The sequence below is a fragment of the Macaca thibetana genome, chromosome 6 (genome assembly GCF_024542745.1).
Source record: "Macaca thibetana thibetana isolate TM-01 chromosome 6, ASM2454274v1, whole genome shotgun sequence".
Taxonomy (NCBI): domain Eukaryota; kingdom Metazoa; phylum Chordata; class Mammalia; order Primates; family Cercopithecidae; genus Macaca; species Macaca thibetana.
Window position 1 is genome coordinate 42,466,040 of NC_065583.1, and position 23,375 is coordinate 42,489,414.

The 23,375-nt window shown below is 45.7% G+C and overlaps 2 protein-coding genes across 2 annotated transcripts in view; both read left to right on the top strand.

Annotated features, from left to right (window-relative positions):
• Positions 1 to 23,375, top strand: part of SIL1 (SIL1 nucleotide exchange factor) — a 430,788-nt gene that overhangs the window by 133,082 nt on the left and 274,331 nt on the right. The window lies entirely within an intron of this gene.
• Positions 1 to 23,375, top strand: part of LOC126956106 (uncharacterized) — a 589,638-nt gene that overhangs the window by 92,554 nt on the left and 473,709 nt on the right. The window lies entirely within an intron of this gene.

Here is a 23,375-nt window from a genome sequence, read left to right on the forward strand (position 1 = left end):
TTTGAGACGGGGGTCTCACTCTGTTGCTCAGACTGGAGTGCAGTGGTACAATCTCAGCTCACTGCAACCTCCACCTCCTGTGTCCAAGCGATTCTCCTGCCTCAGCCTCCTAAGTTGCTGGGATTACAGGCACAAGCCACCACACCCGGCTAATTTTTTGTATTTTTAGTAGAGACAGGGTTTCACTATGTTGGCCAGGCTGGTCTCGAACTCCTGACCTCAGGTGAGCCACCTGCCTTGGCTTCTTAAAGTGCTGGGATTACAGGCGTGAGCCACCGCACCCAGTCATGACATGATTTTAAAAAGATCACTCATCCGGGCCCAGTGGCTCACGCCTGTAATCCCAGCACTCTGAAAGGCTGAGGCAGGCGGATCACCCGAGGTCTCCAGCCTGGCCAACATGGTGAAACCCTATCTCTACTAAAAATACAAAAAAATTAGCCAGGCCTGGTAGCGGACACTTGTAATCCCAGCTACTCGAGAGTCTGAGGCATGAGAATTGCTTGAACCTGGGAAGTAGAGGTTGCAGTGAGCCAAGATCGTGCCACTGAACCCCACCTTGGGTGATGGAGCAAGACTCTGTCTCAAAAAAATAAAAAAATAAAAAATAAAAGGATCACTCTGGTTGCTGTATGAATAGACTATAGGTGGCAAGAGTGGAAGCTGGTTGTCAGATGAGGAAGAACTCAGTGTTCCTTCAGCAGGAGGCTCTTTCCATAGTCCAGGTGAGAGATAATGGTTATTATCTAATTTAATATCTAACTAAAGGGCCATTATGAAGATTAAATAAGACAACACATTTAGGGTGCCTGATGCATAGTGGGTGCTCAGTACAATAGAGCAAGGAAAAGCATGTCAAGAGGAGTAAATGAGAATCTCTGGGTTTGAACATTTTTTTTTTTTTTTTTTTTTTGAGACGGAGTCTCGCTCTGCCGCCCAGGCTGGAGTGCAGTGGCCGGATCTCAGCTCACTGCAAGCTCCGCCTCCCGGGTTTACGCCATTCTCCTGCCTCAGCCTCCCGAGTAGCTGAAACTACAGGCGCCCGCCACCTCGCCCGGCTAGTTTTTTGTATTTTTTAGTAGAGACGGGGTTTCACCGTGTTAGCCAGGATGGTCTCGATCTCCTGACCTCGTGATCCGCCCGTCTCGGCCTCCCGAAGTGCTGGGATTACAGGCTTGAGCCACCGCGCCCGGCCGAACATTATTCTTTAATGCTCAGTATGTGGCTTGGCTCAGGGCATATAAGGAAGAGAAAACTCATTTCTTGACTTTGAGGTGCTGAGTTGGGTGGGTTGGACATTCCTGCGAGAAATAATTCTAACATGACGGGCCAAGTTCTACAGCTGGTTCAGCATAGGGATTCTGAGGGTGCTGGGAGGAATGCCTGATTTGGGCAAACTACCAGAGGAGACTTAGTGTTAGCTAAATGGAGAAGAGAGAAAGGAACTGCTAGGCAGAAAGTATAGCATTCACAAAAGCCCAGAGGTGTTTCTGTGCCCACTTTAACTGCAACCATCCTTCTGTGGGGCTCGGAGAAGGTGGCTGAGCCAGGTCAAACTCAGAGCCGCTGAATTTCTTTTTCCTTTTCTTTTTTTTTTGAACTTTTTATTTATTTATTTATTTATTTTTTATACTTTATGTTCTAGGGTACATGTGCACAATGTGCAGGTTTGTTACATATGTATACACGTGCCATGTATACATGGCACCCATTAACTCATTATTTACATCAGGTATATCTCCTAATGCTATCCCTCTCCCCCTTCCCCCACCCCACAACAGGCCTCGGTGTGTGATGTTCCCCTTCCTGTGTCCAAGTGTTCTCATTGTTCAATTCCCACCTATGAGTGAGAACATACGGTGTTTGGTTTTCTGTTCTTGAGATAGTTTACTGAGAATGATGGTTTCCAGCTACATCCATGTCCCTACAAAGGACATGAACTCATCCTTTTTTATGGCTGCATAGTATTCCATGGTGTATATGTGCCACATTTTCTTAATCCAGTCTGTCATTGATGGACATTTGGGTTGGTTCCAAGTCTTTGCTATTGTAAATAGTGCCGCAATAAACATACTTGTGCATGTGTCTTTAAAGCAGCATGATTTATAATCCTTTGGGTATATACTCAGTAATGGGATGGCTGGGTCAAATGGTATTTCCAGTTCTAGATCCTTGAGGAATCGCCACACTGTTTTCCACAATGGTTGACCTAGTTTACAGTCCTACCAACAGTGTAAAAGTGTTCCTATTTCTCCACATCCTCTCCAGCATCTGTTGTTTCCTGACTTTTTAATGATCGCCATTCTAACTGGTGTGAGATGGTATCTCATTGTGGTTTTGATTTGCATTTCTCTGATGGCAAGTGATGATGAGCATTTTTTCATGTGTCTGTTGGCTGCATAAATGTCTTCTTTTCAGAAGTGTCTGTTCATATCCTTTGGTGACTTTCTGATGGGGTTGTTTGTTTTTTTCTTGTAAATTTGTTTGAGTTCTTTGTAGGTTCTGGATATTAGCCCTTTGTCAGATGAGTATATTGCAAAAATTTTCTCCCATTCTGTAGGTTGCCTGTTCACTCTGACGGTAGTTTCTTTTGCTGTGCAGAAGCTCTTTAGTTATTTCCATCTACCCCGACACACGGCTGGTCCTATGTGACAAGCCCCTCCTGCACTTAACTCATGGTCTTGCCAGTTATACCCCCAGCAGACCCTGCCATGCAGTGGATTAAGGAGTTCCCAAAACCCTGAGGCCTTTTATCCTCAAACTAGTATTACTCTAAGCACATACAGAGGGAGAGGAAATCGTTCTGTTACGGTATGGGGCTCCTGTGGCCAAGGCTTTGGCAAGCCTCTGGCTAGAGTGGAAATGTGAGTGCTGTGGTCCTGAGGCCCCTCCCCCACAGACTCACCAGCACTGATTCAAAAAACCCTGCAAAACACTCAGCCCATTTTACAGATGGAGAAAAGTGCCTTCTGCAGGCAGAAGACTTTGGTGTGAGACCGAACTTCCTCTTAGCCTTGGAAATCACCAATTACAATTCAGCTTGGTGAGCTTTCCTTCCAGAGAGACATGGGAAAGAGAAACAAAGAAGCAGGAAAGTCAAAAGGACAACAGAGAGCTAGAAAAACTGCGGACAACACTATTAGAGGGTGAAGAATGAATCAGGGGGCAGGAAGGGGCAGAATGTCTGAGGAAAGTTATAAAAAAAAAAAAAGAAAACAGCTGAAGAGTAGTAAGGAGAAAATGCACTTTCTCTGAAATAAATGCCAGCTGATCATTGTCCCCTCTGTTTCTACAGAGCGATATAGCAGCTTCAGCACCTGAGCTCAGTTCACCCTCACTAGCACCCCGCAGGAGAGGCAGGGCAGCGATCACTCCCCAGGAGCTTCTTGTCCTTCCATTCCTTCATTCCTTAAACAGATATTTATTGAGAACTGACTTTGGGTCAGAGACTGTTCAAGGTGCTGGGGAGATATATATATATATATATATATATTTTTTTTTTGAGACAGGGTCTCACTCTGTTGCCCAGGATGAAGTGCAGTGGTACAATCTCAGCTCACTGCAACCTCTGCCTCCTGGGTTCAAGCCGTTCTCATGCCTCAGCCTCCCAAGTAGCTGGGATTACAGGCATGTGCCACCATCCCTGGCTAATTTTTGTATTTTTAGTAGAGATGGGATTTCCGCTAGGTTGGCCAGGCTGGTCTCCAACTCCTGACCTCAAGTGATCCCCCTGCCATGACCTCTCAAAGTGCTGAGATTACAGTTGTAAACCACTGCGCCCAGTCTGGTGCTGGGGATATAATTGTGAACAGGCAATAAACAGGTAAGTGAGTTAATAAGCCCATTTTAGACAGCAGCACATACAATGAAGAAAATGAAACAGTAAAACGATGGGATGTGTCCAGGAGGCTGCCCCAACTAGGTGTTCTCATGTGGGCAACGACAGCAGTTAACAGGACCTTCCTCACCAGATCGCCGTGAGGATTGTAGGAGTTAATGGATGTAAGCGCTGAGCACAGAGCCTGGCAGAGAGCAACTCTCATCATTATTATCCTAGTGTAGGCAGGGCCCGTTTCTTAGAGGGTGTTTTGTTACCATCGTTGGATTGCGTGCTCTTTGAAGGAAAGGACTATTGTGTATCTTGTTTTCTGTTGAATAGACAACCCCATAGCACAATTTCTGGCATATAATCAGTAAATATTTGTTGGATAAGTAAGCACATTGCCCCAACCTTTTTTTCGAGATGCAGTATTGCTCTGTTGCCCAGGCTGCAGTGCAGTGGCACAACCCTGGTTCACTGCAACCTCCGCCTCCCAGGTTCAAGCAATTATCCTACCTCAGCCTCCAAAGTAGCTGGGATTACAGGCATGCGCCAACATGCCTCAATAATTTTGTTTGTTTGTTTGTTTTTTAGTAGAGACGGCATTTCACCATGTTGGCCAGGCTGGTCTCAAACTCCTGACCTCAACTGATCCACCCACCTCAGCCTCCCAAAGTGCTGGAATTACAGGCATGAGCCACCACACCTGACCACAAATCCCCATTTCACCAATAGAGAAACCAAGGCCCACTGGGCACAGTGGCTCAAACCTGTAATACCAACAGTTTGAGAGGCCAAAGCAGGCAGATCTCTTGAGCTCTGGAGTTCAAGACCAGCCTGAGCAACATGGTGGAACCCCTATCTCTACAAAAAATACAAAAAATTAGCTGGGCACGATGGCACACACCTGTAGTTCCAGCTACTCAGGAGGCTGAGGTAGGAGGATGGCTTAAGCCTGAGAGGCAGAAGGTTGCAGTGAGCTGGGATTGTGCCACTTCACTCCAGCCTGGACAACAGAGCCAGACCCTGTCTCAAAAAAAAAAAAAAAAAAAAGGGAGAAACCAAGAACCAAGGCTGAGAGTTTTGAGGATTAAAACCATCCAGCTAAGTTAGTGGCAGAACCCAAGCCTCTGAATGAGAAGGATCCAGACCCAGGGATTGGTAGAGCTCAGTCCTGATGGCTCTAGAGCCCATGTGCTCTCTGGATAAAGGTTGATGGAGAATGGTAGGATGTGGCTGGAAGAGATTCAGAGAGGCTTTTGATCCCACCTCAAAAGTGGGCTTAAAAGGACCCCTGTGCCCTGTGACTCTCCTTATTCTCCCAATATCTTTTGACCAACTACAAAGACAAGAAGAGCTTGGCACCCACCGAAAAGACGTCTGAATCTTGCTCATCCTTGCAGCTGCGGGCTACTCCCTAGCAGCCAGCCACACTTCCTGCAGAAGCATCCATTCCTTTCACCACTATCCCCTTGGCTACTGAGTTTTCCTTTTTCCTTCTTTCTTTCTTTTTTTTTCTTTTCTTTTTTTTTTTTTTTTTTTTGAGACAGAGTCTTGCTCTTGTTGCCCAGGCTAGATACAATGGCGTGATCTCAGCTCACCGCAACCTCCACCTCCCAGGTTCAAGTGATTCTCCTGCCTCAGCCTCCCAAGTAGCTGGGATTACAGGCATGTGCCACCACACCTAGCTAATTTCGTATTTTTAGTAGAGATGGGGTTTCACTATGTTGATCAGGCTGGTCTCGAACTCCCAACCTCAGGTGATCTGCCTGCCTCAGCCTCCCAAAGTGTTGAGATTACAGGCGTGAGCCTCCGCACCCGGCCCAGTTTTCCTTTTTCCTGTCCTTTCCTTCTGCCCACCTTGCCTAAAGCTCTCCCTTTCAGAGCCCTGTCTCTTCCCCTCTCATTCATTCCTCTTGTTCCAGATCTCTGATCTTTATATACCTCCCCTTCTCCTCCTTTCCCTCCTTCCCTCCCTCCATAAAGCAATAGCCTTGCTCTTTCCTCCCTAGATTGAAGGGCAGTAGTGTAGTAAAACAAATCGCTGTCAACAAAAGTACATTTCCACAGTATTCATCCCCGTGCAGAGAAGATTTATCAGGGTCTCTCACCCTGCACTGCTATGTAAATGTAATCTAATGGAAATATGATATCTAAGGAGTCTGAGGATAAAGTCTCCATAAAAACTATCAATTACTCACTGTGGCTTGGGTTTGGTTAACTCACTCACTGCCTTGCCTGGCTCCTGCCTCTCCCCATCTTGGGGGACAACTTGACAGGTGGTGACAGCTTATAAAAGATGCTTTCTGCTTCCTTGGACCCTAGGAGGTCATCTGGAGGATCAAATGTTTGCAAAGTGCTTGAGAAATTATAAAGTGCTACATAATTCAAGGGTATCATTATTTCTATTGTCATGTGGGCTGTCTCTATGCCTCTTTGGTTTGATAGATGTCTGCTCTGCCTGCAAGCCTCGGCTAACCCCATGCTTGGGTGTCTATAGTCTCCTTTTGCCTGCCTGCACCTATAAGCATTACTATCTGATTTCCTTCTTTCTAGGTAGTCCCTGGGAACCCCTGGAATCACACTGATGTCTGTTTGTCCTAATAGTTGAATAGGAAGATAAACTGTTGAGGAGGCTGAGAATCGTCTGAGTAGCCCTCCACATTTCCACCCGGGAGAGTGGGGCAGGTCCACAAAGGGATGGAGAACTAGAAGGGAGGCTAGAGTTGAAGCCAGACCCCAGAGCAGCTGTGCCAAGGGCCTCAAGATTGCATGTGCTGCCCCAGATTACTCAGGGGGCTGTGCTCAAAGAGGCCTACACTGCCCTCTGTTCCTAAGACAGGAAGAGAAGCCTGGCAGTTAAAGGCCCAGGATGTGAGTCCTGCGTTTAAGCCCCAGCTCTGGTACTTTTCACATTTCCTCTCACTTTTCTTATTTGCCAGACGCTGGTGATAATGGTATCTGTATTAGAGTTGTTGTGAGGAATAAATGAGGCAAACTTGTGAAGAGCTTAGCATGGAGCTTAAAACAACCATTTTGTTGTTTTAAGTGTCAATCAGAATGCTTTCTAGATCATGTGCCTTGCCGGTCAAAGACCTGGCCATGAGGATACAGAACTTGCCTGGTTGGCTTTCCTAGGAAAGGGCCCTTAGATGTGGGTTGTGCCCATTCCCCCTTTGGATCAGGTTGCTTCAACCCAGCAGCCCCTGGGGGCTGCAGTTGAGGGACTGGAGGAGGCAATAGAAAGGCAAGAAGAGATTTGGGGGAGGTAGGTGTCTCTTATGTAGAAATGTCAAGAGTCAGAGCTGAAAGTGAGGGAGGTGGCGGGGGTGGGGGGAGGAAGGAAGAATATAAGATGTCTCTAAGCTGCCAGAATCCGGATGGGGCTGCAACTCTGGGGCCCTGGCACTTCCTGCCACCCCCAGTCTTGGGAATGAGTCACTAGAGGGAGGAGTGCTGGAGCCATCATGCTCGGCCCACAGAGCATCGGGTTCTGTTCCCCAAAAGAGGACTGGTGGGAGGCAGAGGGAGATCCAGAGCTTAGGGGCCAAGGGGAGCTAGTCCAGGGGAGAGGGCAGGAATTCCTAGGGCTCAGTTCACCTATTGCAAGGCCGGGGAGGCAGGCCTTATCTTCCACCTCCCGTGCCAGCTTCATTCCCCATCCTGGCCATGAAAAATCGACCTACAATTTCTCTTCTGATTTCTGCCCCTGCCTGTCCTGAGTAAACTCTATCCAGTTTTCTCCAGAGAGGGCTGTTTCATATCCTTCTGGTCACCTACAATAGGGGAGGGGACAAAGGTCTACTCTGCCCTTTTCCACCTGGCTGCCTCTTAAAGTCTCCTCCCCTTTCAAAGCCTTTCTCTCTGCCTCTGAACAACCTGCCCATGACTCTGTTTTGGCCTTTAGCTTAGTTATGGGGATTTTTATTCCAGGAATGCCTTGTACCTCAGCCTTCCAGCTTCTCAAAGTCAGGGTCTTCCTTATGTCCTTAGAACCCAGCCAAATGTTAAGCATGAATGTATGGATATAGCATTGGCCCACATATATTGTTTTTTCTTCCTCACTGCTTTAATTGTTGCCATTCCTTGGCTCTTCTTTATAGTTTCCATTTACTGAGCACCTACTATGTGCCAGATGTCTTTACATATTCATGTATTTAATCCTTGAAATGACCTAATACACATTTTACAGATGAGAAAACTGAGCTTGGTGAGGTTAAGTAACTTGTCCAAGGTTATAGGGTCAGCAGGTGGCAGAACTGAGATTTGACAGCAAAGCCCTCACTTTTTTGTTCTGTTTTAAAAAACTATTGCCTGGGCACAGTGACTCACTCCTGTAATCCCAGCACTTTGGGAGGCCAAGGTGTGTGGATCACGAGGACAACAGATTGAGACCATCCTGGCCAACATGGTGAAACCCCATCTCTACTAAAAATACAAAAATAGACCGGGCGCGGTGGCTCACACCTGTAAGCCCAGCATTTTGGGAGGCTGAGGTGGGCGGATCACTTGAGGTCAGGAGTTTGAGACCATCCTGGCCAGCATGACAAAACCCCGTCTCTACTAAAAATACAAAAATTAGCAGGGCATGGTGGCACGCACCTGTAATCCCAGATACTTGGGAGGCTGAGGCAGGAGAATCACTTGAACTCGGGTGGCAGAGGTTGCAGTGAGCCGAGATCGAGCCACTGCACTCCAGCCTGGGTGACAGAGTAAGACTCCATCTCAAAAAAAAAAGAAAAGATACAAAAATTAGCTGGGCATGGCGGCATGCACCTGTAGTCCCAACTATTCAGGAGGCTGAAGCAGGAGAATTGCTTGAACCTGGGAGGCGGAGGTTGCAGTGAGCCAAGATCGTGCCACTGCACTCCAGCCTGGCGACAGAGCGAGACTGCGTCTCAGAAAACAAAACAAACAAAAAAAACTAAGAAAACCATTATTATTTTAAAATATAACTATTAGACGTCTTAGTGGTAACAATTTCATATAGAATTTTCTGTTACTTTGTGGGTTGCCTGTTTCTTTTTTTTTTTTTCTTTTTTTTTTTTTTTTTTGAGACGGAGTCTTGCTCTGTCACCCAGGCTGGAGTGCAGTGGCCGGATCTCAGCTCACTGCAAGCTCCGCCTCCCGGGTTTACGCCATTCTCCTGCCTCAGCCTCCCGAGTAGCTGGGACTACAGGCGCCCGCCACCGCGCCCGGCTAGTTTTTTTTTTTGTATTTTTAGTAGAGACGGGGTTTCACCGTGTTAGCCAGGATGGTCTCGATCTCCTGACCTCATGTTCCGCCCGCCTCGGCCTCCCAAAGTGCTGGGATTACAGGCTTGAGCCACCGCGCCCGGCCTGCCTGTTTCTTTACTGAGATTTAATTTATATACTGAACAATTCACCCATTTAAAGCACACAATTAAAGTTTTTAGTATATTTACAGAGCTGTGCAACCATCAACACAACCAATCCTAGAATATTTTCATCACCACAGAAAGAAACCTCATACCCATTTGTAGTCAATCCCAGATTGCCCCAACTCTAGGCAGCTACTAATCTATTTTCCATCTCTATAGATATGTCTAATGTGGACTTTTTATATAAGTGGAATCATGCAATGTGTGGCTTTTCTTACCTGGCCTTTTTTTTTTTCTCTTGAGAGGGAGTCTTACTCTGTCACCCATACTGGAGTGCAGTAGTGTGATCTCCACTCACTGCAAACTCCGCCTCCCGGGTTCACGCCATTTTCCTGCCTCAGTGCCCTGAGCAGCTGGGACTACAGGTGCCCACCACCACACCTGGCTAATTTTTGTATCTGTAGTAGAGACGGGGTTTCACCGTGTTAGCCAGGATGGTCTCGATTTCCTGACCTCGTGATCTGCCCGCCTTGGTGTCCCAAAGTGCTGGGATTACAGGCGTGAGCCCCCGCGCATGGCTTTTTTTTTTTTTTTGGAGACAGTCTTGCTCTGTCGCCCAGGCTGGAGTGCAGTGGCACCATCTCAGCCCACTGCAACCTCCGCCTCCCAGGTTCAAGCAATTCTCCTGCTTCAGCCTCCCGAATAGCTGGAACTACAGGCGTATGTTGCCACACCTGGCTAATTTTTTGTATTTTAGTAGAGACAGGGTTTTACCGTGTTGTCCAGGCTGTTCGTGAACTCCTGAGCTCAGGCAATTCACTCGCCTCAGCCTCCTAAAGTGCTGGGATTACAGGCACGAGCCACCACGACCGGCCAACTGCCTTCTTTTACTTAGCATAATGTTCTCACGATTCGTCTGTGTTGCAGCATGTATCAGTACTTCATTTATTTTTATTGTTGAATAATACTACATTGGGTGGATATACCACATTGTATTTATCCATTCATCAGGTGATGAGCATTTGGATTGTTTTCCACTTTTTGGCTATGATGAATAATGTTGCTGTGAACATTCGTGTACAAATTTTTGTGTGAACACATGTTTTCAGTTCCCTTGGGTATATATCTAGGTGTAGAATTGCTGGGCCATATGGTAGTTCTATGTTTAACATTTTGAGGAACTGCCAGATTATTTTCCAAAGCAGCTGCACCATTTTGTAATACCACTAGCAGTTTACAAAGGTTCCAATTTCTTCATATCCTCTCCAACACTTGTTATTATTTATATTTTAAATTATAGTCATTCTAGTGGTGTGAAGTGGTATCTGATGGTTTTTGCTTTTCATTTCCTTAATGGCTAATAACGTTGTTTGTTTATATATATATATATATATATATTTTTTTTAATTTTATTGAGAAAAGCTCTCACTCTTTTTTTCTTCTTTTTTTCTTTTTTTTTTTTTTTTTTACTTTTTTTTTTTTTTTTTTAAGATAGAGTTTTGCTCTTTTTGCCCAGGCTGGAGTGTAATGGTGCAATCTCGTCTCACTGCAACCTCCGCCTCCTGGGTTCAAGTGATTCTGTTGCCTCACCCTCCCAATTAGCTGGGATTACAGATGTGCGCCACCACTCCTGGCTAATTTTGTATTTTTAGTAGAGACAGGGTTTCACCATGTTGGCCAGGCTGGTCTCGAACTCCTGACCTCATGTGATCCGCCTGCCTCCGCCTCCCAAAGCTCTGGGATTACAGGAGTGAGCCACCATGCCCGGCCAAGGTCTCACTCTTTTGACCCGGCTGGAGTGCAATGCCATGATCATAGCTCACTGCAATCTTAAACTCCTGGGCTGAAGCCTCCGGAATAGCTGGGACTACAGGCACATGCTACCACATCTGGCTAATTTCTTTATTTTTTACAGAGATGGGGCCTTACCATGTTGTCCAGGCTGACTTCAAACTCCTGGGCTCAAGCAATCTTTTTGCCTTGGCCTCCCAAAGTGCTGGGATTACAGGTGTGAGCCACTGCACCTGGCCTGATCATCTTTTCATGTGTTTACTGCCCATTTGCAGATCTTCTTTTTTTTTTTTTTTTTTTTTTTGAGATGGTGTCTCCCTCTATCGCCCAGCCTGGAGTGCAATGGTGTGATCTCAGCTCACTGCAACCTCTGCCTCCTGGTTCAAGCGATTCTCCTGCCTCAGCCTCCTGAGTAGCTGGGATCACAGGTGTGTGCCACCATGCCCAGCTAATTTTTCTATTTTTAGTACAGATAGGGTTTCACCGTGTTGGTCAAGCTGGTCTCAAACTCCTGACCTTGTGATCTGCCAGCCTCAGCCTCCCAAAGTGTTGGAATTACAGGCGTTAGCCACCGTGCCCAGCCTTGCAGATCTTCTTTAGTGAAATGTCTGTTCAGATCCTTTGCCCATCTTTTTATTATTTTAAAAATTATTTTATTTTATTTTTTTTTATAGAGACAAGGTCTTGCTATATTACCCAGGCTGGTCTTGAACTCCTGGGCTCAAGTGATCATCCCATTTCACCTTCTCACATAGCTGGTACTATAGGTGTGTGCTACCCATCGCTTGTCACCTCAAATCTATTCCATTGATCTACAGGTCTGTCTTTACGCCAATACTACACTGTTCTGATTATTATAGATTTGTAGTAAGGTTTAAAATCAGAAAGTCTTAATCCTCAAACTTTGTTCTTTTTCAAGATTGTCTTGGTTATTCTAGGTCTCTTGCATTTCCATATAATTTTTAGGATCAGCTTGTCAATTTCTGCAAGGAAACCAGCTGAGATTTTGATAGAGATTCTGTTGAAGCTGTAGATCGATTTGGGGAGAAAGCCCTTGCCTTTAGCCGGTACACCATACCATCTCTCCATTCCAGTGCAAATGGAGAAGAGAAAAGCATATAAGAGGAGAGAGAGAGAAGAGAAGAGGACGAAAAGAAGAAAGGAAGAATAGGCATCCATATGGAGCAAGCTGAAGTGAATGCAGGGGTGGGGAGGTCCCAGGCCAATCAAGAGGCAGAATCTCGGGAAAAATGAATTCTAACTCATACTCTATTACCACAATTTCAGCCCATATGTTGGTAGATGGCCTGACTTTTTCCATCCCCAAATTATCCTCCTCTTCTCCCCAGGATCTCTTCCAAATGCCTGGTGGTTATGAGGATGCCTTATATGCCTTGGTTTATGGGATTGAATGAAAGCTCCCTGTTGAAAAGCCCTATGTCTCAATAATGGAAATAAATGAATCTCATCCCCACCCCCTTTCTGCAGTGGGAAGGGTTACAGCCCTTCTTGGTGAGTATCAGGAGAGTTGGCCTGCCCTGGGACCTCTGTTCTGGAGAGACTGGCATATGGAGGGTGTTCATGGGTCCCTAAGGGTGCTGTGGGGTGTGCAGGATGGGGAATGGGGTTGACTCTTACAGCCTCATGATGTGGTGAACTCAGCTTGGCCCAAAGTGTTTTGCTACAATCTCTGCCTTCAACCAGACCATCTTTCCAGCTAAAAACTGGTGAGGGAGTGAGGCTATGAGAGGTGGGGGTATAGGCTAGAGGAGAAATGAGCTTACCTCCCTCCTAGTGGATAGAGAAAGGACGATTAAAACTGCTCATTTAGCAAACGATTTAGCCAGCTGTAGAAAATCCTATTAAATGACAATTCTTATCTCTGTCTCTTGCTCCTGGGAAGAGCAGCTTTGGGCTTTGTGAAGACAAGGGCACAGTCTTCTGAATCTGGTCAAAGAATTGTCACCAATAAAAAGTTAAAACGCAGAGACAGGCAAACTTCACCAGGTCTCTTTGCCTCTTTCTACCCCTTTGCCCTAGTCCTTCATATCATCTGTTAATTATCTGGTTAGTTGAGCCTTTTCTCTATCCATTGTAATATAAATAGCAAGCATTTTATGGGTCCCCATTAAGCAATGTGATCAGCATCAATTACCTAATGAGACTCTGGAAAGTTGTGATTTAAAATCCTGTCCTCAATTGTGACTGGGCTTTGTCTGGAGCCAACGTGGTAATTGCGGTGACATCCAACTAATTGCACTCCAGATGTGGGGTCTCTGCTCCCAGCCCAAGTTTGGCCCTGAGGAAAATTTACCTTCTGAGAAGGGAACTGATCTTTGTACTTTGTTCTAAAAGGGAGAGTTTTTACCTCCTCTGAAGGCTCAGTAATGGGTGGACCTGTCCAATTCTGCCTGATAGCCTTAGGTACGGCCTCTGAGCATGGAAGAAAGAGAATGAGACTAGAGGAAAGTACAGGGATGCTGGAGGCTATCAGCTCCCTGAGGGCAGGGAGTTTTGTCTGATTTGTTCTCTGCTGATTCCATAGTATCTGTAGACTACTGAGAACACAGTAGGGGTTCCATAAATACCTTATGAATGAAGGAATAAAATCCCAGAATGATCCCTTCAGCCAGGAAGCCCTTCTCTTTGCAAGATCCTCCCCTCCCCACTAGGGACCTAATAAGTTTTGGAGATAATAAATGGTGGAGACTAAAGGATAGGATTTTTAAGACCCGTGGTTAGTTTAGGTGTAGTTCCCTGGAAGATGAGAGATTCTTTTGTTCAGTGATGATCCTTCTAGCCAGAAGATTCAGTAATTGCCTTGTTTGGGCTGATTGCCTGAGACACAGGCATTTGATGTGGACAATCTGGAGCATTTCATCTTCTTTAAACATCCCCCACCCTCACCCTCAGCCTGGTTAAGGATTACATTCTGGCTTTTTCCCAGAGCAATACAGGTGGTCCCTTTTCTTCCTCACTTTTCTTAGTTACCCTCTTGAATAAGAAGCAACTTGAAGCCTCTTGCCAAATCTATTCAATTTTCACCTGTCATTTATTCAAGGTGCAACATTTGACCTAGTTTATCATACATACCCTTCCTCTTGAAACACATTCTTCACTTGGCTTCCTGGGCACCAACATTCCCTTGGTTTTCCTCCCGTTTTCCTAGCAGCTCCTTCCCCTGTCTTCATGTTGTTATAACTTCATAGCTCTGTTGACTGATGCACATGGCAAGTCAATATGCTGAGACACCAGGTTGCAGCAGAGAAAGAGGTTTAATCATAGGGCTACTGAATGAGGAAATGGGAGGAATTCTTTTATTTATTTATTTATTTATTTATTTATTTATTTTTTGAGACGGAGTCTTGCTCTGTCACCCAGGCTGGAGTGCAGTGGCCGGATCTCAGCTCACTGCAAGCTCCTCCTCTCGGGTTCACGCCATTCTCCTGCCTCAGCCTCCCAAGTAGCTGGGACTACAGGCACCCGCCACTTCGCCCGGCTAGTTTTTTGTATTTTTTAGTAGAGACGGGGTTTCACCGTGTTAGCCAGGATGGTCTCGATCTCCTGACCTCGTGATCCACCCGTCTCGGCCTCCCAAAGTGCTGGGATTACAGGCTTGAGCCACCGCGCCCGGCCTGGGAGGAATTCTTAAATCCATCTCCGTGAGGACTTTGGGGCTAGGGTTTTTATTTTATTTTATTTTTTATTTTTGAGACGGAGTCTTGCTCTGTCACCCAGGTTGGAGTGCAGTGGCGCAATCTTGGCTCACTGCAAGCTCCGCCTCCCAGGTTCATGCCATTCTCCTGTTTCAGCTTCCAGAGTAGCTGGGACTACAGGCACCTGCCACCATGCCTGGCTATTTTTTTGTATTTTTTAGTAGAGACAGGGTTTCACCGTGTTAGCCAGGATGATCTCGATCTCCTGACCTTGTGATCCGCCTGCCTCGTCCTCCCACAGTGCTGGGATTACAGCTGTGAGCCAACGTGCCTTGCCGGGGCTAGGGTTTTTAAGGGTTTTGGAGTGTTATTAAGGGTTAAGGCCAAAGTATGGAGATTGTGGATTGGTCGAAGAGTGCAGGGTAAAGTTATGGGACAGAGACATGAAGAAACTGTTCTGATGCTGATTTGATTCCTCTGTGGGGTCTTTCAACCAGTTAGTATCAGCTGTTCTGCTGGAATTCAGGATCTACTTAAGCAATTCTTAAATAGTAGCCTTATGATTCTAATATAAGAAATCCTATCTATAGGAACAACAAGGATGCAGATGGTCAGTATCTAGTGTTACGTGACTTTCAGTTACAAGGAAGAATGTCAGAGTGCAGCCTGATTAATGCTTAATTAAACTGTGTTTCTGTCCAGAATTCTTGTTAACCCTGTGAGGACGTCTTCATCCTCTCAATGTTGAACGCCCAGGGAGCTGTCTTCTGTCCATGCTCATTTCTAAGTTATGTTCTCCAGCACTAATCTATAAGTACTATCAATACTGACAACTCCCAATTTATATTTCTAGCTTGAACCCTGTCTTCTGAGCTCCAGACTCAGATATCTAATGCCTACTTGACATCTCCACTTGTATGTCTAATAGGAATCTCAAACTTGATATGTCCAAAAGAGAATTCTTGATTCCTTGCCCACCATCCCCTGGACCTGCTTAGGACCCAATTCTCTCCAAGCAATATCTCCATTTACCTTTTTGCTCAAGTCAAATACCTAGGGATGACCCCTGACTCCTTTCTTTCTTTTAGTCCCCACAGAATCTGTCAGTTCTGTAAGCAGTGTCTTCAAAATATATTCTGCATCTGACCACTTCACACCCACTTTGTCATTACCACTCTGATCTGAGCCATCATCCTTTTCCACTTTACTTCACAGTTGATTTTCAACTCAGTAGTCAGAGTAATCTTTTTCCTGTGTGCCATCAAGAATCACACCTACCAGACAGGTGAGGTGGATCATGCCTATAATCCCAGCTCTTTAGGAGGCTGAGGCAGGCGGATCACCTGAGGTCAGGAGTTTGAGACCAGCCAGACCAACATGGTGAAACCCTATTGCTACTAAAAATACAAAACTAGCTGGGTGTGGTGGCTCATACCTATAATCCCAGCTACTCTGGAGGCTAAGGCAGGAAAATTGCTTGAACCTGGGAGGTGGGAGGCGGAGGTTGCAGTGAGCCAAGATTGCATCATTGCACTCCAGCCTGGGCAATAAGAGCAAAACTATGTCTACAAAAAAAAAAAAAAAAAAAAAATTAAGTCAAGGCCAGGTGCTGTGGCTTATGCCTGTAATCCCAGCACTTAGGGAGGCGGAGGAGGGCGGATCACCTGAGGTCAGGAGTTCAAGATCAGCCTGGCCAACATGGCAAAACCTTGTCTCTACTAAAAATAGCAAAATTAGCCGGGCACAGTGGTGGGCACCTATAATCCCAACTACTGGGGAGGCAGAGGTAGGAAAATTGCTTGAACCCAGGAGGTGGAGGTTGCAGTGAGCTGAGATTGTGCCACTGCACTCTAGCCTGCGCAATAGAGTGAGACTTTGTCTCAAAACAAAACAAAACACTATTAAGACAAATCTTATCTGCCTTCTTCTCAAAGTTGTCCAATGAGAAGGTGTTCAAAAAAAAAATGCATCCTGTTTTATTCATGAAAAAAAAGAGAGAAGGTACTCAACATTATTATTCTTTGAGGAAATGTAATCACTCAAGAAGTTCTTCCGTCCCACTACACAGACAAAACAAGTTCACTGAAACTGTGGTATTGCAGTAAAGAAAGAGTCTCCAGCCTGGGCAACACAGGGAGACCCTATCTCTACCTAAATAAATAAATAAATACTGGGAAAGTGGTGAGTGCTTGTGATCCCAGCTACTCAGGAGGCTGAGATGAGAGGATCACTTGGGCCTAGGAGGTTGAGGCTGCAGTGAGCTGAGGTTGTGCCACTGCACTCCAGCCTGGGTGACAGCAAGATCCTATCTCAACAACAAAAAAGTTTAATTGATGCAAGGCCACACAGGAGAACTGAAATCTCTCTAAGAACTCGGAGATGATGGTTTTGATGGACAATTTGGTGGGCAGGGTGCCAGGGAATGGGTGCTGCAGATTGGTTGGGCATGAAATCATTGGGGTATGCAAAACAGTTCTCCTGCACTGAGTATACCTTTGGGTGGGGTCACAGGACCCATTAAGTCATGAGTCTCAGGATTGGGCAGGATCAGTTGTTTGCCAGAATATCTAAAAATATCTCAAAAGACCAATCTTAGATTCTACAATAGTGATGTTATCTATAGGAGCAACTGGGGAAGTCACAAATCCTGTGGCCTCTGGTCATATGATTCCTGAGTAGTAAGGGATTATAGAAACTATGCCTACGTTTTAGCAGAATTCAGCCTCCTCCCATAATCCTAATCTTGTGGTCTTTCATTAGTTTTACAAAGCTGGTTTTCGGTCCCTGAGTAAGGAGGTGGTTAGTTTTAGGGAAGGACTATTATCATCCTTGCTTTCAAGTTAAACTATCAACTATAATTCCTCCCATAGTTGGCTTGGCCTATGCTCAGGAATGAGCACAGATAGCTTACAGGTTAGAAGCAAGACAGAATGAGCCATGTCAGACTTCTTTTACCATCATGATTTTACAAAGGCAGTTTCAGAAATGCAAATTAAATCCACATTGAGATATCATTATATACCAACCAGAATGCTAAAATTCTGACAACACCAAGTGTAGGAAAGGATATGGAGCAACTGGAATACTCACCTGCTACTGGTGGGAATGTAAACCGATACATGCACTTAGGTAACCTGGCAGGTACATGGCAGTTTCTATTAAAGCTAAACATACACCTTTTGTATTACCTATTAATCTACTCCCAGGTAACTACCGAAGATAAATGAGTGCATACATCTACAAAAAGACATGTTCAAAGAAATCTTCCTCATAATAGCCCCAAGTTGGAAATAACCCAACTATGCAGCAATGAGAGAATGCCTAAATCAACTGTGGTACACAGTCATGACTTGGTTGACAATGGAGATACCCTCTGAGAAATGAGTCATAAGGTGATTTTGTCATTGTGCAAGCATCATAGAAACCTAGATGGGCCTGGGCATGGTGGCTCACACCTGTAATCCTAGCAGTTTGGGAGGCCAAGGTGGGCAGATCACCTGAGGTCAGGAGTTTGAGACCAGCCTGGTCAACATGGCAAAACCCGTCTCTACAAAAAGCTACAAAAATTAGTCGGGCGCAGTGGCATGTGCCTATAGTCCCAGCTACTCGGGAGGCTGAGGCAGTAGAATTACTTGAACCCAGGAGGCGGAGGTTGCAGTGAGCTGAGATCGTGCCATTGCACTCCAGCCTGGGCAACAAGAGTGAAACTCCATCTCAAAAAAATAAAGCAAAACAAACAAACAAAAAAATACAAAAATTAGCGAGTCATAGTGGTGCAGGCCTGTAGTCACAGCTACCTGGGAGGCTGATGTAAGGGAACTGCTTGAACCCAGGAGTTGGAGGCTGCAGTGAGCAAAGATCACATCACTGCACTCCAGCCTGGGCGACAGAGCAAGACTTCGTCTCAAAAAAAAAAAAAAAAAAAAAAAAAAAACCTAGATAGACCACCACACACCTAGGCTTTACCTAGGCCTATTGCTCCAAGGTTACAAACCTGTGTGGCATGTCACCATACTGAATATGTGACACACTGGCAAGTATCTGTGTATCTAAACATATCTAGGCCAGCTGCAGGCATGGTGGCTCATGTCTATAATCCCAACACTTTGGGAGACTGAGGCAGGGGCATCGCTTGAGCTCAAGAGTTCGAGACCAGTCTGGGCAACATGGCAAAACCCCATTGCTACCAAAAAATACAAAAAGTATTGTATATGCATAATGACATGTTGGTCAGGAATGAACCAGATATACAATGGTCGTCCCTAAGATTTAATACTGTGGCTGGTCACAGTGGCTTATGCCTGCAATCCCAACACTTTAGGAGGCTGAGGTGAGTGGATCACTTGAGGTCAGGAGTTCAAGACCAGCCTGGCCAACATGATGAAATCCCTTCTCTACTAAAATTAGAAAAATTAGCCGGGCATGGTGGCAGGCATCTGTAATCCCAGCTACTCAGGAGGCTGAGGCAGGAGAATCACTTGAACCTGGGAGGTGGAGGTTGCATTGGGCGACAAGAGCGAAACTTCGTCTCCAAAAAAAAAAAAAAAAAAAAAAAAATTATAATACTGTTTTTTACTGTACCTTTTCTATGTTTGTTTGTTTGTTTGTTTTATTTATCTATTTATTTTGAGACAGAGTTTTGCTCTTGTTGCCCAGGCTGGAGTACAATGGTGTGATCTGAGCTCACTGCAACCTCCGCCTCCCAGGTTCAAGCAATTCTCTTGCCTCAGCTTCCCAAGTAGCTGGGATTACAGGCATGTGCCACCACGCCCAGCTAATTTTGTATTTTGTTTTTGTTTTTCAAGATGGAGTTTTGCTCTTGTTGCCCAGGCTGGAGTGCAATGGCACGATCTTGGCTCACTGCAACCTCCGCCTCCCTAGTTCAAGCAATTCTCCTGCCGCAGCCTCTTGAGTAACTGGGATTACAGGTGCCTGCCACCACGCGCAGCTAATTTTTTGTATTTTTAGTAGAGATGGGGTTTCATTATGTTGGCCAGGCTGGTCTCGAACTCCTGACCTCAGGTGACCCACCTCAGGTGACCCACCTCGGCCTCCCAAAGTGCTGGGATTACAGGCGTGAACAACCACACCAGGCCTAATTTTGCATTTTTTAGTAGCAATGGGGTTTCACTATGTTGGTCAGGCTGGTCTCCAACTCCTGACCTCAGGTAATCCACCCAACTTGCCCTCCCAAAGTGCTGGGATTATAGGCATGAGCCATTGCACCTGGCTGAAAACTGTAACTTAAAAGTGATTAAGATAGTTAATTGTATGTTATGTGTATTTTGCCACAATTAATAAAATAAAATAAAGCCCCCACATGATCTGGCCCTTGCCTACAATTCCTTTGCTCCAGGCTCATTAACCACGAGCACACTAAACATGCCCTAATCTCAAAATCGTTGCATCTGCTGATCCTTCTGTCCAGTCAAGTCTTTCTTGTAATATCTCCTTGGCTCATCTTCTCACTTCACTCAGACTGTTCTAGTATCACTTTTGAGAGGCCTCCCTTGACCACCATTAGTTAAGGTAGGCACCATTCCAGCACTTGCTGGCTTTATTTTTCTTCAAAGCACTTTTTGTTTATTTGTTTTTTATTTGTTTGTTTGTTGAGACAGAGTCTCGCTTTGTCACCCAGGTTGGAGTGCAGTGGCGCCATCTGGGCTCGCTGCAAGCTCCGCCTCCCGGGTTTAGGCCATTCTCCTGCCTCAGTCTTCGAGTAGCTGGGACTACAGGCGTGCACCACCACGCGTGGCTAATTTTTTGTATTTTTAGTAGAGACGGGGTTTCACCGTGTTAGCCAGGATGGTCTCGATCTCCTGACCTCGCGATCTGCCCACTTCGGCCTCTCAAAGTGCTGGGATTACAGGCGTGAGCCACCCCGCCCGGCGTTTGTTTGTTTTTGAGACAGTCTCCCTCTGTCACCTAGGCTGGAATGCAGTGGCACGATCTTGGCTCATTGCAATCTCTGGCTCCTGAGTTCAAGTGATTCTTGTACCTCAGCTTCCTAAGTAGCTGGGATCACAGGCATTTGCCACCATGCCCAGCTAATTTTTGTATTTTTAGTAGAGATGGGGTTTCACTATGTTGGCCAGGCTGGGCTCGAACTCCTGACCTTAAGTGATCTAACTGCCTCGGCTTCCCAAAGTGCTGGGATTACAGGTGTGAGCCACTGTGCCCGGCCACAGTAGAGCTTTTTGATAGAAATGTTCCATCATCTTTGTTGTCCACTATAGTGGACTGAGCATTTGAAATGTGCCTAGTGTAACTAAGAAACTGTATTTTAACGTTTATTTAATTTTAATTAAATCTAAATAACGTGCGGCAACTGGCTACCATATTGGACAGCACAGCTCTGAAGAGTTCAGTAGGAAGAGTTTTTGTTTATCTGTGAAATAAATCTGCCCCACCTACCTCACAGAGGTGTCTGGAACAAACAAGGTGAGCCACCGTGCCTGGTCTTCAAAGCACTTTTTAAAAAGTAAACTTGGAGCCGGGCGCGGTGGCTCAAGCCTGTAATCCCAGCACTTTGGGAGGCCGAGACGGGTGGATCACGAGGTCAGGAGATCGAGACCATCCTGGCTAACACGGTGAAACCCCGTCTCCACTAAAAAATACAAAAAACTAGCCGGGCGAGGTGGCGGGCGCCTGTAGTCCCAGCTACTCCGGAGGCTGAGGCAGGAGAATGGCGGGAACCCGGGAGGCGGAGCTTGCAGTGAGCCGAGATCTGGTCACTGCGCTCCAGCCTGGGCGACAGAGCAAGACTCCGTCTCAAAAAAAAAAAAATAATAATAATAAAAAAAAAATAAACTTGGGCTAGGCCCAGGCTGGAGTGCAGTGGCGCGATCTCGGCTCACTACAAGCTCCGCCTCCCGGGTTCACGCCATTCTCCTGCCTACGACTCCTGAGTAGCCGGGACTACAGGCGCCTGACACCACCTGCGGCTAATTTTTTGTATTTTTAGTAGAGAGGGGGTTTCACCGTGTTAGCCAGGATGATCTCGATCTCCTGACTTTGTTATCCTCCTTCCTTGGCTTCCCAAAGTGCTGGGGTTACAGGCGTGAGCCACAGCGCCCGGCCTTTTTTTTTCTTTTTCTTTTTTTTTGAGGTGGGTCTCACTGTATTGCCCAGACTGGTCTCAAACTCCTGGCCTTAAGGGATCCTCCTGAGAGAGGAGAAAGAAAGAAGCTAGTCAGGCAGGCAGTTAGGGTGGGTCCTTGGTTGAATTCTTTCAAACAAAAGAACTTCCACAAAGGGGCTTGTCTAAGACGTTCCCACAGCCGCATAGATAAGAAAGCCTACACAGGAGACTTGCCCACAGATGCCCGCAATGGAAAATTCTGTCCTCTGACACATGCACAGTAAGGGGAACAAGGCAATATAGAGTAACTCAAGCAAAGGGCCCGCATGTGCACTAGGAGGATGGGGTGGAGCTACCAGAAATTCGTGCCACATGCAAATGAGATGCCAAGCCCTCATCTGTTTCTTATAAAAGTTTTTGCATTCAACTGTAAATACGGCAACCCTCTTCTGGTTCCCTCTCCTGTGTTGAGAGCTTTCTTTCTTTTTTTTCTTTGAGACCGAGTTTCGCTCGTTGCCCAGGCTGAAGTGCAATGCCGCGATCTCAGCTCACCGCAACCTCTGCCTCCCCGCAACCTCAGCCTCCGGGGTTCAAGTGATTCTCCTGCCTCAGCCTCCCGAGTAGCTGGGATTACAGGCATGCACCACCACCCGCAGCTAATTTTGTATTTTTAGTAGAGACGAGATTTCTCCATGTTGGTCAGGCTGGTCTCAAACTCCCCGACTCAGGTGATCCGCCCACCTTGGCCTCCCGAAGTGCTGGGATTACAGGCGTGAGCCTCCATGCCTGGCCAACCTTCTTTTGCTTTTTAAACTTTCACTCCAACCTCACCTTTTGTGTCTGTTCTCCTTATTTCTCTTGGTTATCAAAGAACTCCAGGTGATACCTCACAACAAGAGACTGCTACACTGTGGTGCATTGGTGAGACTGTAACACTCCCTCATTGGCCTGGCACAGTGCTGGAATTACAGGTGTGAACTATGGCACCTGGGCAAACTTTTAATTTTAGAATAGTTTTAGATTTACAGAAAAGTTAGCAAGACAGTATAGAGTTCCTACATACTGCACACCCAGTTTCCCCCTTTATTATCATCTTACATTGGTAAGGCACTGTTGACCTAAAATAATAAAATGAATCAAATTAATATAGATAATTTATTTGGACCATGGTTGAAAACCACAGCCCAGAGTCATAGGTTCAAGTTGCCCTGAATATATGCTCTAATTAGCAGCAATTACAAGAGAGTTTTTAAAAGGTTAAAAAAAAAAAAAAAAAAAGAAGTGAGAGGATAGTTCCTAAATTGTTTACCAATAATTTATTGGTTCATTAAAATAACATAAGCTATCGATTGACTATACATTGTTCTTTATATCATAAATTCCAGGAACATGAAAATAATGAGTGAGGATCACATTGTGCAACTTGTGGCAACATTTTAGATAATTTATCAGCTAATCTGAAACTAAAGGAAAGAAGAAAAACAAAATACCTTTAAACAATTTCCACCAGGCATGGGTTAGGGTATGTAACTGAGTCTCAGGCTCATGTCTCTCTCTGTGCCTGATAAATTTTGCAGACCCCCACATTCCTCACATGCTCTGAGCCACTTTTCTTTTCTTTTTTTTTTTTTTTTTTTTTGAGACGAGGTTTCACTCTGTCACCCAGGCTGGAGTGCAGTGGCGCAA